The following is a 17,500-nucleotide window of genomic DNA, read 5'->3' as shown; positions in this document are numbered from 1 at the left end:
CAACTGGAATGGAAGAAAACTTAGTGGAACTTATATACTGCCAACTGGAATAGAAGCAAACTTATTGGAACTTATATACTGCCAACTGGAATAGAAGAAAACTTAGTGGAACTTATATACTGCCAACTGGAAGAGAAGAAAACTTAGTGGAACTTATATACTGCCAACTGGAATAGAAGAAAACTTAGTGGAACTTATATACTGCCAACTGGAATAGAAGAAAACTTATTGGAACTTATATACTGCCAACTGGAATAGAAGAAAACTTATTGGAACTTATATACTGCCAACTGGAATGGAAGAAAACTTAGTGGAACTTATATACTGCCAACTGGAATAGAAGCAAACTTATTGGAACTTATATACTGCCAACTGGAATAGAAGAAAACTTATTGGAACTTATATACTGCCAACTGGAATAGAAGAAAACTTATTGGAACTTATATACTGCCAACTGGAATGGAAGAAAACTTAGTGGAACTTATATACTGCCAACTGGAATAGAAGAAAACTTATTGGAACTTATATACTGCCAACTGGAATAGAAGAAAACTTATTGGAACTTATATACTGCCAACTGGAATGGAAGAAAACTTAGTGGAACTTATATACTGCCAACTGGAATAGAAGAAAACTTATTGGAACTTATATACTGCCAACTGGAATAGAAGAAAACTTATTGGAACTTATATACTGCCAACTGGAATGGAAGAAAACTTAGTGGAACTTATATACTGCCAACTGGAATAGAAGAAAACTTAGTGGAACTTATACACTGCCAACTGGAATAGAAGCAAAATTATTGGAACTTATATACTGCCAACTGCAATGGAAGAAAACTTAGTGGAACTTACATACTGCCAACTGGAATAGAAAAAAACTTAATGGGACTTATATACTGCCTACTGGAATAGAGAACTAACTCGAACCCCTCAGGAAACCAAACTAAAACTCTCTCTCTCTCTCTCTCTCTCTCTCTCTCTCTCTCTCTCTCTCTCTCTCTCTCTCTCTTCGCCACGAAGTGAGTCAAGGCAATCTGGATTCGATTGCAGCGTTCATAACACCTTTCGGGCGGGTCAAGAGGGTAAACGGGTGATCATCAGGTAATTAATCAGTGAGAGGTAATAGCTAGGTGCGGGTGGTTGTGTGTGCGCGATACCCCGAGATCAAGGTAAATGCAAGGTGAGTGGGGCTTCTCTCTCTCTCTCTCTCTCTCTCTCTCTCTCTCTCTCTCTCTCTCTCTCTCTCTCTCTCCTTCACTTGCAATGGATGTCCACCGGTTTCTGTTTCGGAAAAGAATGCAATATTCTAACTTTGTGTGTCTCTCTCTCTCTCTCTCTCTCTCTCTCTCTCTCTCTCTCTCTCTCTCTCTCTCTCTCCTTCACTTGCAATGGATGTCCACCGGTTTCTGTTTCGGAAAAGAATGCAATACTCAAACTTTGTTTTTCCATTTTTAAGAGTTGAACGAGCCTCTCTCTCTCTCTCTCTCTCTCTCTCTCTCTCTCTCTCTCTCTCTCTCTCTCTCTCTCTCTCTCTCTCTCTCTTGCAACGGACGTGCACCGGTTTCTGTTTCAAAAAAGAATACAATACTCTCTGTTTTTCCTTTTTTTTTAAATATTTAAACCTTTGTATTTATATTACTTGAATGAATTTTAATTGTATATCTTGTTCGTTTTTCGTAACTGAATGTATAAAAACGGAATTTTTAAAAATGGTGTATCTGATAACCAATCCCTTTTTCCAATCAATTATTACCAAATCCACATTTACATTTTCCCTCATCGAAATTTCTTCGTCGGTAAATATTTTGCTTCTCATCCAAAAATTTGTTTTCCTCTCTCCATCCAGAGAGAGAAAGAGAGAATTCCTGACAATCACAATCAATTATCCGTTTCACAAGCATAGTCATTACTGGTAGAGTTATCGGAAATCTTCTGTAAAAGTTTTCTCTCCTTCCACTGCGATGCTTAACTCTGATGGGGTGTCTGAGAACAGCGGAGAACCAATCAAGGGTTTTGTTTTGATGGGAGCGTTCTCTCTGTAATTACGGTGGGCGTGCGGGGAAAGAGTTAGCGGTTAGCGGTGATGGTTTGGTAATTATATTGATGCCGCTCTCTCTCTCTCTCTCTCTCTCTCTCTCTCTCTCTCTCTCTCTCTCTCTCTCTCTCTCTCTCTCTCTCTGTTTGTATACGGTGCAGACTTAGATTTTCTGTGACTTGAGTTTCGTAGTAAGAAAAATTAGGAAATAATTCGAATTCTCTCTCTCTCTCTCTCTCTCTCTCTCTCTCTCTCTCTCTCTCTCTCTCTCTCTCTCTCTCTCTCTCTCTCTGTATGCGATGCACACCTAGGTTTCAGATACGATTTTCTGAGTGTTGAGTTTCGCAGAAAGAAAAATTTAAGAAATAATGCGAATTGTTTGTAAATACTTATGCATACCTGAGCTATGTGGTTTTTCATCTTTATTATATATTAAAATTTTTAATTGATGGACGAGTGCCCGGGCATTTTGAAAGGGACAATTTCTCTTCTGGGTTCTGGTTTGTGATATTATAATTAACAAATTTATCTTTTTATGACTAATATTAAAGTGTTATTAAAGTGAGCTTTTATTGCACAGTGCATTATTGTGTTTTCAGTCTCTGTATGGACTGAATAAAATTCGGCAAAACCTGTCATTTCTTCTGTTACCTTTGGCGTTTAGTTTTAAAGAATGCCGTTAGTTAAAAACTGGATACAGTTATGAGCTAAGATTCTCTCTCTCTCTCTCTCTGTCACACGTTAAAGATCTCACATCTGTCGAGATGGTCGAAGCATTTGCTGGACATTTGTGTTCACATCGTGGAAGGATGAACTTGCCTCTCTCTCTCTCTCTCTCTCTCTCTCTCTCTCTCTCTCTCTCTCTCTCTCTCTCTCTCTCTCTCTCTCCATTAATATGCAAATTAGGCTCTCAGCACATGATTTAAAGGTGAATAATGGAGACGGTGTGGTTTCAGAGGTGTTGCGAGGCATGGTAGGTATTTTTTTTCTCTATTTTTTTATCAAGAAGTAGTTTCTCCCCTTCAAATCTTGATTCTCTTTTCGGTACAATCTCTTTACGTTGAAGCTCTGCTTTATTATTATTATTATTATTATTAATATTATTATTATTATTATTATTATTATTATTATTATTATATATGTATATTTGTGTGTGTGTATGTATGTATGTATGTACGTGTGCGTGTGTGTGCAGACAGAGATAGATAGAGAGAGAGAGAGAGAGAAGACTACGTCTACCTCGACTGGTTGAATCTTCTATTCTGAAAGGTGGAAACTGAACCGCAGTCGCATGGATACATATATAATAAATATTTGCGAATGTTCATTAAGGGTTTGCTAAGTCAAAGTTTGGTCATCCCTGACTTCATAAATAAGGCTTGCATTAAGTTGTACCTTTTATTTCACAGTAAGGTTCGAGGGGCCTGGGAACTCGAGTTAGCAATGGGAATATTTTGTACATTTGTACATAATGAAATGTAATAGTAATTATAGTAAGTCAGTTTGAAGGAACAAACCGTAGGAATTTTGAACGATGTTCTTTGTAGATGTCTGATGTATCGCTAATATTACATGTATATATGTATGTACATATATATATGTATGTATACACGAGTATATGTGTATGTATATATATATATATATATATATATATATATATATGTATATATACACACGAGTATATGTGTATGTATATATATATATATATATATATATATATATATATATATATATATATGTGTGTATATATACACATTAGTATATGTGTATCTATATATATATATATATATATATATATATATATATATATATATATATATATATATATATATATATATATATATGTATGTATGTATATATACACACGAGTATATGTGTATCTATATATATATATATATATATATATATATATATATATATATATAAATATATATATATATATAAAGTATATACACACATACACACACACACATGCACATACACAAAATGTGTACCATATCCAAATAAGAACAAAGATCCCTCACAAGAGGAAGGAATAGGAAAGTGGCCAAAAATGAATCAAAATTCATCTGTTGTTTTTTTCTTTTTTCTTTTTTTGCATTATCGTCTCGTGCTCATATTCCCTCTCACCATTTTTCCATCTTTTCTTTTTTCTTTGTTTTTATCGACGCTGCCTTTTACAACGACCGTGGGTAACCAGAAGCAACTCAGAGCCCATTAGACTGGGAGCCCGTAATTGCTGGTTTCACTCGGAGGCGCCTGGCTCGGCGATCACGACTCTCTCTCTCTCTCTCTCTCTCTCTCTCTCTCTCGGGATAACTTTGTTATGTCACATAGTAAGCGTTGCGCATCTGTTGTTGAGGCGGTCGGGGCATTTGTTCGACATTTGTTTTTACCTCTTGTAGGGATGGAGTTGCCTCTCTCTCTCTCTCTCTCTCTCTCTCTCTCTCTCTCTCTCTCTCTCTCTCTCTCGACAAATGTGTTCTACAAGCTATGTTAATGATGTATTCGGAAAATCACTCTTTTCCATTACCAGTTGCATTTTTTCTCTCTCTCTCTCTCTCTCTCTCTCTCTCTCTCTCTCTCTCTCTCTCTCTCTGTATGTATATGTGTGTGTATGTGCTTTATATATATATATATATATATATATATATATATATATATATATATATATATATATATATATATATATATATATATATATATATATCCGGCCTGGTCATTTTTCTATTCTACAACTCAATATATCTTCAAATTCCTCTGCAAAAGCTCATTTTGTTTTTTGTTTATTAGGTCGTAGCGTTTCGAAAGCTCCATGATTTTCTTTACCGGCACTTCCCCAAAAAAGCTCACTCACCCCCCTCCCCCAAACCAACCCACCCTAGTAAAACATTCTCCTCTCCTCTGCTTTCTCTTCATCTGTTCTTCAAATTCACTATCGAAAGCTCGCTTTCTTCCTTACCTTTCTGAAAGCTTTATCTTTCACCCCCTGATTATAGATCTATTTACTGATCATTTTATAATCCGTTACTGTACAGTCTTCAAAAGGTCACTGTTCATTCACCCCATCTTCCTCTCCCCCCTCTTACCCACCCCTTCCCCCACCCCAGCACACACACACACACACACACACACACACACACACACACACACAAAGCGCTCAAAACGAAAGCTCACTTTCTTACCAATCCTTCCCGAAAGCTCTCTCTCTCTCTCTCTCTCTCTCTCTCTCTCTCTCTCTCTCTCTCTCTCTCTCTCTTATACGGTTATAGATCTACAGGTTAACTAACCCCTTCCGTGAAAGCTCACTTTTCCATCCACCCTCACCATTCTTTCCCTGTGCGAAAGCTCACTTTGTTCCTTACCTTTCCTTCCCGAAAGCTCTTTTTTTCTCTTTTAGATTCACAGGTTAACCAACCCCCTTCCGTGAAAGCTCACTTTTCCATCCACCCTCACCCTTCTTTCCCTTTGCGAAAGCTCACTTTCTTTTTTACCATTCTTTCTCGAAAGCTCTTTCTCTTCTAGATCCACAGGTTAACTAACCCCTTCCGTGAAAGCTCACTTCTCCATCCACCCTCACCCTTCTTTCCCTTTGCGAAAGCTCACTTTCTCCGTCCCAGTTTCCCTCCCAGAATCGCATTCTGTTCTGTGAATTCGTAGTGAATGTTAAATGGAGATTAACAATGTCAAATATAGATTAACAATGAAGAATGCACCGTTTGTTCCCCGGGTTAAAAAAAGAGAAAAGAAATCAGGTGCTTTAAGGCTTAATTGTTGCTTGAATCATTCATCTTCCGTTAAATGGTAATGTAAATAATTTTCTTGTGTTAATCTTGTTTGTAATGTTGCTCTCATGATAATGCACTTTTGGAAAAAGTAATACGTATGAACAAGTCATCATTTTTATGTGATAGACTTTTTTTTTTTTGTTCTTACTGTCATCGACCTAAATAAAATTGATGCTGACACCGATAGATTTTCTCTTGAGAGAAGATAATGACAGATAATGATGTTTTTTTGTAAGTACTGATAAGCGCTGTTTTACTGCATCTTCGAAGAACTTGTTATTTTATGTATTTTATTTATTTTTAGTACATTAGATACATTACGTACCGTGCATTGATGGACATTGTAATTTCCTTATACTTGGGTTGAATTTTTGCATTTATTCGGGCATCCATATTCTCTCTCTCTCTCTCTCTCTCTCTCTCTCTCTCTCTCTCTCTCTCTCTCTCTCTCTCTCTCTCCCCCCTTACCCTTGCGTTGAAGTATTATATTTTTTAATCATCCATATTCCTCTCTCTCTCTCTCTCTCTCTCTCTCTCTCTCTCTCTCTCTCTCTCTCTCTCTCTCTCTCTCTCTCTCCCTCTCTCTCTCCCTTGCGTTGAAGTATTGCATTTTTCAGTCATCCATATTCCTCTCTCTCTCTCTCTCTCTCTCTCTCTCTCTTATGTCATAGAATAGTCTATTGAAACAGTTTAAAAGAGCATTCAGTAAGAAAAAAAATTATGAAAAAAATGGAATTTGAATGACCCTGATGAAATTATCACAGAAAATGGAGAAATATTTCTGAAATATATGGCGGAGGGAGAGAGAGAGAGAGAGAGAGAGAGAAAGAGAGAGAGAGAGAGAGAGAAAAGGAAGAAGGTAATGACATAGGCGAGAAAACCTTTGCATAAGCTAATCATTAATCAAAGGAGTCCCCCCCCAACAAAAAAAAAATCCACTCGCGCTGAATTTTCATAAAGCAACAAAAAAAAGAGAAGAAATCCACTCGCGTTGAAAGCAAAAAAAAAATTCACTCGCGTTGAATTTTCAGAAAAAAGAAATCCACTGGCGTTGAATTTTCAGAAAGCAAAAAAAAAAGAAAGAAATCAACTCGCGTTGAATTTTCAGAAAGCAAAAAAAAGAAATCCACTCACTTTGAAATTTCAGAAAAAAAAGAACACCACTCGCGTTGAATTTTCAGAAAGCAAAAAAATAAAAGAAATCCACTCGCGTTGAATTTTCAGAAAGCAAAAAAAAAAAGAAATTCACTCCCGTTGAATTTTCAGAAAAAAAAAGAAATCCACTGGCGTTGAATTTTCAGAAAGCAAAAAAGAAAGAAATCCACTCGCGTTGAATTTTCAGGAAGCAAAAAAAAAAAAAAAAAAAAGAAATCTACTCACTTGAATTTTCAGAAAAAAAAGAAATCCTCTCGCGTTCAATTTTCAGAAAGAAAAAAAGAAGAAATCCACTCGCGTTGAATTTTCAGAAAGAGCAAAAACTAAAAACAAAAAAGTGTTCCTTGTGATGGTGACGTAAGAACCGTGAACTCCGATGGTTATCTGTGAACGGACATTCCCAGAATGATGTTAGTTTTCCCAGAGACAATTCCTATTCCTTAGATTGCGAGGGCAATCATATATTTTCAAAAGGTGTTTTCGGGTAACGGTGGTTTTTACGAATGTTTTTTGGAAAAATGGAGTTTTTTTTACCTAAGAGTTTTCGGTTTCTGAGACTTATTTTGTTTACAGATTTGAAAGGAGAGGAAAGGTGTGAATTTTGACACTACTTTTATGTAAGAGAACATGTTTTGAATATTTGTGTATATTTATAAGTATATAGATTTAGATTTATTTATATATTATTAATACATATATATATAACGTATATTTATATTAATATATGTATACATTATGCATATATATATGTGTGTGAGTGTGTGTGTTCGTATTCTCTTTACATATTTATTTGATTAAATCTGACCTCTTGCGTCGCACACTGCTTTTGGAGAGGCGAACTGAAAACATGAGGTGTTCAGATCTCGAGATATCAGGTGGCTTTTTGTCCAGTATTTTATTCATACGTAGTTATATATTGCATGTCTTGGCTTTGCAATCCATGGAATATGTTTTTTTTTGTAGAAACGAGAAGCTGTAAGGTTTATTATGCCATACTTAATATTTTACAGGTATTACAAATTCATTTAGATTTGCACACATGAGAGCAAGAAATTTGAACCAAATTTCCACGCAACTCGCGTAAACAAAACACTGAAACGTTGCCTACTAAAATGAAGTGTTCTTTCTCTCTCTCTCTCTCTCTCTCTCTCTCTCTCTTAAACAAAACACTGAAACGTTGCCTACAAATGTAGTGTTCTCTTTCTTCTCTCTCTCTCTCTCTCTCTCTCTCTCTGCGCAGAACGGTTGATCAAAGAGGTGTGCTTCGTATCAGCTTTTGAGCATAATTACACACACGCTCCTTACGTGGAAAATTGCATATGTCAAACTGATTGGGTGATATTATAATTACACTCATAAAATGCAGCGGACTGAGCGAGGAAGGAAAACAGGCGAGAGAGAGAGAGAAAGAGAGAGAGAGAGAGAGAGGAGTCACTACATTTTGTAGGCAACGTTTCAGTGTTTTGTTTACGAGAGAGAGAGAGAGAGAGAGAGAGAGAGAGAGAGAGAGAGAGAGAGAGAGAGTGTACCCATCTTTCCTATTTTCCTCCAGCAGGAGAATGGGGGAATTTTCGCATCATGTCTGCATTCTCTTCAAATGTTTATTATTTTCAGAGAGAGAGAGAGAGAGAGAGAGAGAGAGAGAGAGAGAGAGAGAGAGAGAGAGAGAGAGAGAGTTTGTCCCCAGGAGAATGGAGGTATTTTCGATCCTCTTCTGCCTTCTCCTCTTCATACATTTATTATTTTCACCTTTCGGTCATTACGTATTCATGTTTTGCGGCGGGCAAGACCCAATACATTTATTGTCAGGCAGAGTAAAAGGTGGACTCCCCTCCCTCTCAAACCCCGCCCTCCTCCCTTCCCTCCCCCAGAAGCTCTCTCTCTCTCTCTCTCTCTCTCTCTCTTTACCTGTATGTTTTACGATTGTGCAGCCATTGTTTGTCGGAGTATCTGCAATGTCCCGTCGGACACCTGTGACCGTAAATGTCCGGCTACCGTAACGTAATCTTGCTTTGTGCCCTTATAAATAATTTCGCTCCGGTTAATATTATCTGATAAGGAGGGGTTGGGGTGGGGGAGGAAACGATATAAATAATGTTTGTTGTGATGCTCCCTATCACCTCCCCCGGATCTATTTATGGACCTGTGTTTGTGTAGCAAGTTTTTTTTTTTTTTTTTTTTTTTTTTTTTGAGGGGGCAGGGTTATTTCTGACTGAGAGAGAGAGAGAGAGAGAGAAAGATGAGAATTTTTGAGGGGTCTTCGATATCAGTGAGTTTTTAAATAAAAACAAAATATTAGTATTGTGTAGAGAGAGAGAGAGAGAGAGAGAGAGAGAGAGAGAGAGAGATAGAGAGAGAGAGAGAGAGAGGTCTAACTAAAACAGCAATGCAAGTTTCCGAATCTATTAAACAGTATTGTTTTGTTGTGGAGAGAGACAGAGAGAGAGAGAGAGAGAGAGAGGGAAAGAGAGAGAGATGAGGAATTTTGAGTGCCCTTCGATATCAGTGAGCTCATATACAGACTCACAGTATCAGAACAAACATAAGTCCAACGCAGTCAAACTGGGTCGTACGTAGTGCGCTTTGTAATCAGCTGTTCGAGAGTTTTCTTTTATTTATTTTTTGTGTAACACGAAGTGATTTTGCAATCTTTTAGTGCGTTTTCCTTCTTTTAGTGTATTTTCCTTCTTTTAGTGTATTTCCCTTTTTTTAAATCATGGCGAACGCTGTTCTTTGAAATCACTGAAATATCAATCAGATATGTTGAAATTGCCCTCGCATACATTTCATTAAGGCATACGGAGCAATCCTCATGAAGTAAAGTACTGTGCATTACTTCATCCTCTCTCTCTCTCTCTCTCTCTCTCTCTCTCAGCAACATACCGCGTATCGTATATTATGAAAAACCATTCGCGTTTTCGAATTCTGCTGACCGTCGCCTAAAGCTGTCATCTGTATTATTGTTATAACTTATTCCTCTATAACTTATTCCATTATAACTTCTTCCTTTACGCTTTCTCGAACTCTGACCTTGAATGAATGACCTCGACAGCGGCGAAGATGTATTGTAGATATTTGAAGCACAACAGTAGGCTACCATGATGTAGAAGAGCGCCAAAGCAGCCATATTTATTATCGCATGCCTTTCCATATTTTTATCGTCCTCACCAATATATATATATATATATATAGAGTATATATATAGTTATATATATATATATATATATATATATATATATATATATATATACGAGTATATATATATATATATATATATATATATATATATATATATATATATATATACGAGTATATATAGGTTGGTTAGATTTGCATTCATCAGGATATTTAATTATTTTTAGTATTTTAAAGGGTATACTGTAGATACTAGTTCTGTTTTTTTAGTTTTTGTAAAAGGAACCTATTGTACTGGCTTTGTCTGTCCGTCCGGAATTTTTTTCTGTCCGCACTTTTTCTGTCCGCCTCAGATCTTAAATATTGAGATAGAGGGCGTTGCAAATTGGTATGTTGATTATCCATCCTCCAGTCATCAAACATACCAGATTGCAGCCTCAGCCTTCAGTAGATTTTTTTTCATTTAAGGTTAAAGTTAGTCACAGTCGTGCTTTGGCAACTATACAGGATTGGCCACCACCGGGCCGTGGTTAAAAGTTTCATGGGCCGCGGCTCAAACTGCATTATGCCGAGACCACCGAACGATGGATCTATTTTCGGTGGCCTTGATTATACGCTGTAGCGGCTGTGCAGAAAATTGGATTGCGCCGAAGAAACTTCTGCGCAAATTTTTACGTTTTTTTTATTTATTTATCTGCTTATTTATTTTTTTTAAGGTAGCTTCGAAATGCGCATCAGTTCAGAACAACTAGAAAAATGAAAGCTCGAAACTGCCACCTGTGTCACTGCAGAAGTTAGTTACCCACTACGCACCCCATCCTTTAAAAAACGACCACTCCATTCAGGCAAAACCCACTGTTAATGGATTGGTTTTATTTTCTCCCCCACAGATTTCTTGACCTGACCTCTAGTGGTCTCGGGTCAACAAATTTCCATATATCCGTCGTAGATTTTAATTAGTACAGCTTCCAACTCTCTAAAATCTTCCTACTGACCGACAATCGTGACGTTCCTATTTTTTCATAAACATTGAAATATCTTTTGGCATTAAAAAAAATATAATACGCACACTGGTCATGCTGTACGATTGAAATGAAAATAATGTCTTTTCCGAATTATATTAAAAACAACAAAAATAAACTACAGCTTCAAAATTAATTGGATTCCTCTTCAAATGAGTATTGTAACCACCTGAGGAGGAGACCACAGATTGGTCTCAAAACTGTAGTGTGTTGTAATGTTTTTCTTAAAATATATTTGGGAAAACACAAACGGGATTTGAGTTTATCTTTTGGCTTATTTTCTTCTCAACTTTGTCATTGTGAAAAAAATTAACACAACGTGATTTTAATTGTCATTGTAAAAAAATTAACAACGTGATTTTAATTGTCATTTTAAACTAAAATTAACACAACGTAATTTTGATTGTCATTGTAAAAAAAAATTAACACGTGATTTTAAATGTCATTGTAAAAAATTAACACGATGTGATTTTGTCATTGGAAAAAAATTAACACAACGTTATTTTAACTGATCTTTCGACTTTTTCTTTTCAACTTTGTCATTGTAAAAAAAATTAACACAACGTGATTTTAATTGTCATTGTAAACAAAAAATTTACACAGCGTGACTTTAATTGTCATTGTAAACAAAAACAAACACAACGTGATTTTAATTGTCATTGTAAAAAAAATTAACACAACGTGATTTTAATTGGCATTGTAAAAAAATTAACACAACGGGATTTTAATTTATCTCTTGGCTTACTTTCTTCTTAACTTTGTTATTGTAAAAAAAATTAACACAACGTGATTTTAATTGTCATTGTAAAAATATTAACACAGCGTGGTTTTAATTTATCTTTTGGCTTATTTTCTTCTCAGCTTTGTCGTTGTAAAGAAAATTAACAGTGTGATTTTAATTGTCATTGTAAAAAAATTTACACAGCGTGATTTTAATTGTCATTGTAAACAAAAACAAACACAACGTAATTTTAATTGTCATTGTAAAAAATTAACACAACGTGATTTTAATTGTCATTGTAAAAAAATTAACAACATGATTTTAATTGTCATTGTAAACAAAAATTAACACAACGTGATTTTAATTGTCATTGTAAAAAGAATTAACACAACGTGATTTTGATTGTCAATGTAAACAAATATTAACACAACTTGATTTTAATTGTCATTGTAAACAAAAATTAACACATGATTTTAAATGTCATTGTAAAAAAATTAACACAATGTGATTTTGTCATTGGAAAAAAAATTAACAACGTTATTTTAACTGATCTTTCCACTTTTTCTTCTCAACTTTGTCATTGTAAAAAAAATTAACACAAATTGATTTTAATTTATCTCTTGGCTTATTTTCTCAACTTTGTCATAGTAAAAAGAAAAGGAAAAATTAAGCTATTGGAACAAATACCTTTTTTGGTCGAAGGGGGGGAAGAGGGAATTGGGAAGGGGAGGGGAGGGAGAGGAACCATGGGACCAACTTTGATCAATCCAATCAGTCTATCAGTATGTACCACTACGAAGGTGGTTTGGGGACGGGCGCTGGTCCCGAGTGCCCAAAAGGGCGCCGATGTGTGGGTATGGTGCCCTCTGATTAGAGAGAGAGAGGAGGGGGGTGGGGGCAGCTTGGGCTGGGGCATGATGTTGACCGCTTAACTCCATCATCTTTGCTGCAGAAAGGAGGGTATATAGACCAGGGCATGAGGCCACAATCATCAACAATCATCAAACTCGACAATCAGCGCTATCATCGGTTCGATTTATCTGCCCCTCCGTCTGTGAAGCCCTGGGTTTTTATGGTTATCTAAATTAAATCTATGAAAAGGTTTGTCCGTAGCGGTATCGCTCCATCGCGCTACGCCGAAGGGGCTATACAGGACCAGTACACACACACACACACACATATACATGCTCTTACACACTCATATATACACACGCCGCATACACTTGGGATATCTTTTTTTTTTTTTTCGTACTCCTCGTTGGTCTTATATCCTTCGTTAGTCTTCAAGTCCTTCCATCCTTCCCTGGGCCAGGAGGATGGAAAGACTGAGAGAGAGAGAGAGAGAGAGAGAGAGAGAGAGAGAGAGAGAGAGAGAGAGAGAGAGAGGCGCCCCTGCATTGTGGATGGGTGAATCTTGATGGATCTGACCTTCGTATGGCGCTTTATAGTGCTTGCACCTGATTGCTTTCCGATAATGTAAGGGGGGGGGGTTGCCCAAGGGTTGGAGTTAGGGTCCTCTCTCGACTGCGGCAACAAGGATAACAACAGCAACAACAGGAAAACAACAACAGCAACAAAGAGATGTGCTGTTTATCTGGTCAGTTCTGTGAGGACTCGTTGTGGAAGGATAGATATGTTCTCATGTAATGCGACGAAATGGGACGATATTGCTTTAGTCATTTTCCAGTTATTCCTCCTAGATTATGATGTTTATTGTTTAGAGAGAGAGAGAGAGAGAGAGAGAGAGAGAGAGAGAGAGAGAGAGAGAGAGTTGTATCTACAGCCTTTTACCTCCGTGGGTATAGGTAGGTAACGCCTGGGTATGGCTGATATCGCTCCTGTAATCTTGGGGCTAATATACCCTCACCACATTACAGAGCCCTTACTGCCATATCACCACCATCCCCCCTCCCCCTAGCCCCCCTTACCCCTACCCCCTTCCCCTTCCTCCATACCTTCTGGACCTTTTCCTACCCATTCTTTCGCCGCTTTTATCTTAGCTAGCATATAGATAGGTCCGTTTAGTGCAGCGCTTTTAAATCCGTATCTGTTACACGGGATCTTATTGCCTCTCTCTCTCTCTGGGGAGGTGATTTTCAGGTCTTTCGTTGATGTCTGAAGCGATGGAAATCTCTCAATGTGAGACCAATTAATGTCGGATGCTAGATTTTTTTTATTCTTTTTTTTTATTTTTTTTTATTTTTTATTTATTTTTTTTTTTTTTACTAAAGGGTGGATCGACTTTGGAAAGCCACGTGTAACAGGAAGTGAAATCTTGGCCGAGGACCGATTTCTAGATCAGGGTATTCTTCTTCTTCTTCTTCTTCTTCTTCTTCTTCTTCTTCTTCTTCTTCTTCTGTAGCTCACAGTGGTTTTATTACTTACTGTTTTACTGAAAAGGGTGTGATTGATGCTTATCAGGTTCGTTTTGATTTTTATTTTTTAATTGTTTGTCCTTTAGGGCTTGTGATCTGTCAGGTTAAAGGGTCAGTGATTATAGATTTATATATAAAAACTTGGGTATCATTAGGCCTTTGTTACGTGGGTGCATTATTGAATAGTAATTGACCATTGAGAATTTTACTTTAGAAAATGGGTATAGGAATTTTTATATCCATACTAAAAATGAAGCTTGTTCAATTTTTGACATTTTACAAGTAAAAATCAAGTTCAGTTTTCCATACACTCATTACTGAACTACATTTTTGGACAACCCCCTACTCTTGACAGTTTTGTTTTGTTTCTCTCTCTCTCTCTCTCTCTCTCTCTCTCTCTCTCTTCTCTCTCTCTCTCTCTCTCTCTCACTGTTTTCGTGGGCGCTTGTTAGTAATGAGTAATGTAAAAATGTTTCCCGCCACGTCATGAACATTTATCTGAACCATATAGATAACATCTAAGCAATACAACCATCAGTGCTGCTTTACCCTGTACAGAACTTGAGTAATATCACTTACCACGGTCATCTGTATCAAGTTTTCCTACTATATTCCTTGCGTCATTGTTATTTCCTTTGCTATTCAAATCCTTCACCGGTTACTTGTTTATCTTGATTCTTTCTCGTACTGCTCAGAGAATTGTCTTCCGCCTCTCTCTCTCTTTGCTGTCACTGACCGAAAAAAAAATATATATATATATATATATATATATATATATATATATATATATATATATATATATATATATATATATATATATATATATATTATTATTTTTATTATTAATCAGTCAGCTACAAAAATTTTCTTTTCTAATAATAAAGCACCTCGAAGGCCGTAACTGTCACTGACTTGTAAATTTTATATAGATATACACTATTTATTAATAGTTAATCAGTCAGTCACAAAAATCTTTGTAATAGAAGCTAACCTAAATCTCTTGCCACGAAAGTCCACCTTCACGCATTGGTAAATTTAAATTTAATGACTTAGGGCGCGCCGTAATAATATACGCGCTAATTATAGTAATGGGCGTCTGTTATCACTCGTTATGCTTTCGCAGGTGCTTCTTCAATGCAGTCAAGGTGAGAGATAAGCTCATTATCTGGCCAGGTAATTTAAAGGTCCCTTAATTCGACTTTGCGGAGAAGACTTTGTTCCCCCCTCCCTCCTCCTCCTCCCACTCTCGTCGTCTTCTCTCTCTCCCACCTCTTCCCATCTTCTCCCTCTCCCCTCTTTATTTATTCTTCTCCTTTCCCCCCCCCTCTTTCTCCCCTCCTCCCCTCCTCCCTTCCCCCTCCTTATTTATCTCCCCTCCCCTCTCTCTCTTCTCCTCCTCTTCTCCCCTCCCATCTTCTCTCTTTCTCCCCTTCCTCTCCCTCCCCTCTTCCTCTTATCTTCCCTCTTCTTCTCCCTCTCCTCTCTCCCTCCCCATCTCTCTTTTCTCCCCCTCTCCCTTCCCCTCCTCTCTTCTCTTATCTTCCTCCCCGCCTCTTCTCCCCTCCCCTGCCCTTTCTTCCCAACCTGTGGTCCTTCGTTTATGCATCGCTGAGTTTTACCTCCACACCACACATACACACACGCAAACGCAAACGCACAAACACACACACTCACACACACACACACACACACACACACACACACACACACACACATATATATATATATAGATATATATATATATATATATATATATATATATATATATATATATATTATATATATATGCTTCTGTTTATGTGTTTATTTTAACCATTCTAAAAGAACTAAGTTTTACTCATGATGTTTTAACTGGTTTGTTTTTTTTAGCCTTCTTCAAATGGATGTTGTTTTTAGCAGGGTTTGTTTCTGTCCTGGTTGTATTTTATACCTTCTGGGGGATGTTTGTTTACCTTTTTTTTTTTTCTTTTTGTACTGTAAAACCCAAAAGAGTTGTTTTCTCTCCCTGAAATGTCTAGTCTCCTCGACAGTGGCATATTTTCTTCGTGTTTTTTTTTTTTTTTTTTGCACCTGCCTGAAGAAGGTGAGATCATTTAATCCCTATTTTTTTTTTCCCAAGGAGCCAACGGCACTAAATACAGTTTGTGCCCTTAAGGGGGCATGTATATCTGCCCGATTACTGTGCGGATGTGTAAATAGGTAAATAAGTCATAATCCACCACATACGACTTTAGCAATCACTGATTGATTGACTTTATCCTCATCCCTCTGCAGGTGTAATTAAGAAATATGGAGATCTGAATGGAAAATTTATTAAAGGCCAAAGATCACTCCATGATATCCTGATCGTGGTCTGAATCTAGGCCTAGTGGCAAGAAGCTTTAGCCATACTAGTGTTCTTTGGTGAAATGCCTTTTGGTTAGTCATTATATATTAATTATTGTTTTTCAAACAAAATGCATGATTCTGTTTCGTTCTATGTGTTGGATCTTCTAGGATGCATTTTAAAAATAATATATATATATATATATATATATATATATATAGTATATATATATATATATATATATATATATATATATATATATATATATATAATTATATACATGTAATATATCTTTTGTGTCATTTTTGCATTATTTACTGTAAACTGTGAAAACCTTCAGATGCTAAAAATAATTCAGGCCAAATCTGACAGTTGTTGAGTGCATTCATTACATCTCAAGACTCAGAACAAAAATAAAAAGGACTTAAAAAAATTTTTGGTGATTTTCTCTCTCATCCCTCTCTGGTTTCATTCGGATGTCAAACGAGGCTTTGTTTCTCGTTATGTAAGATTCAACCTCTCGTTTTTTCCTATTATCTTCGCTTGTTAACCCCCCTTACAATTTTATTTTTTTATTTGCCTTATAACCACCTTTATTTACTTTCTTTTCTTCTCATCCATTCTGCCAGTGTTCTCCATTTGCTAAACTCTCTCTCTCTCTCTCTCTTATTATTATTATTTATTTATTTATTTATTCATTTGATGATGATCTTTCTTAAACACTTTCGAATATTTACATCTCTCTCTCTCTCTCTCTCTCTCTCTCTCTCTCTCTCTCTCTCTCTCTCTCTCTCTCTCTATCATGCGGTCGGACTTGAAGGATCCTACCCAGATCTCCGAAGGGATGCTGTGAGTTGTTGAGGAGGGATCAGAGATAAGTGGTACATTTTATCTCGCCAGAGATCTGATGATGCTTACAGTAGATAAAGGTCGCCAAAGCC

General features: G+C 36.7%; 1 protein-coding gene across 2 annotated transcripts in view; it reads left to right on the top strand.

The window, feature by feature from the left end:
- Nucleotides 1-17,500, top strand: part of ush (Zinc finger protein ush) — a 154,477-nt gene that overhangs the window by 31,409 nt on the left and 105,568 nt on the right. The window lies entirely within an intron of this gene.

Source organism: Macrobrachium rosenbergii, chromosome 8, assembly GCF_040412425.1.
Source record: "Macrobrachium rosenbergii isolate ZJJX-2024 chromosome 8, ASM4041242v1, whole genome shotgun sequence".
In the NCBI taxonomy this organism is placed as follows: Eukaryota; Metazoa; Arthropoda; class Malacostraca; order Decapoda; family Palaemonidae; genus Macrobrachium; species Macrobrachium rosenbergii.
This window is presented reverse-complemented; position numbering and strand designations above follow the sequence as displayed.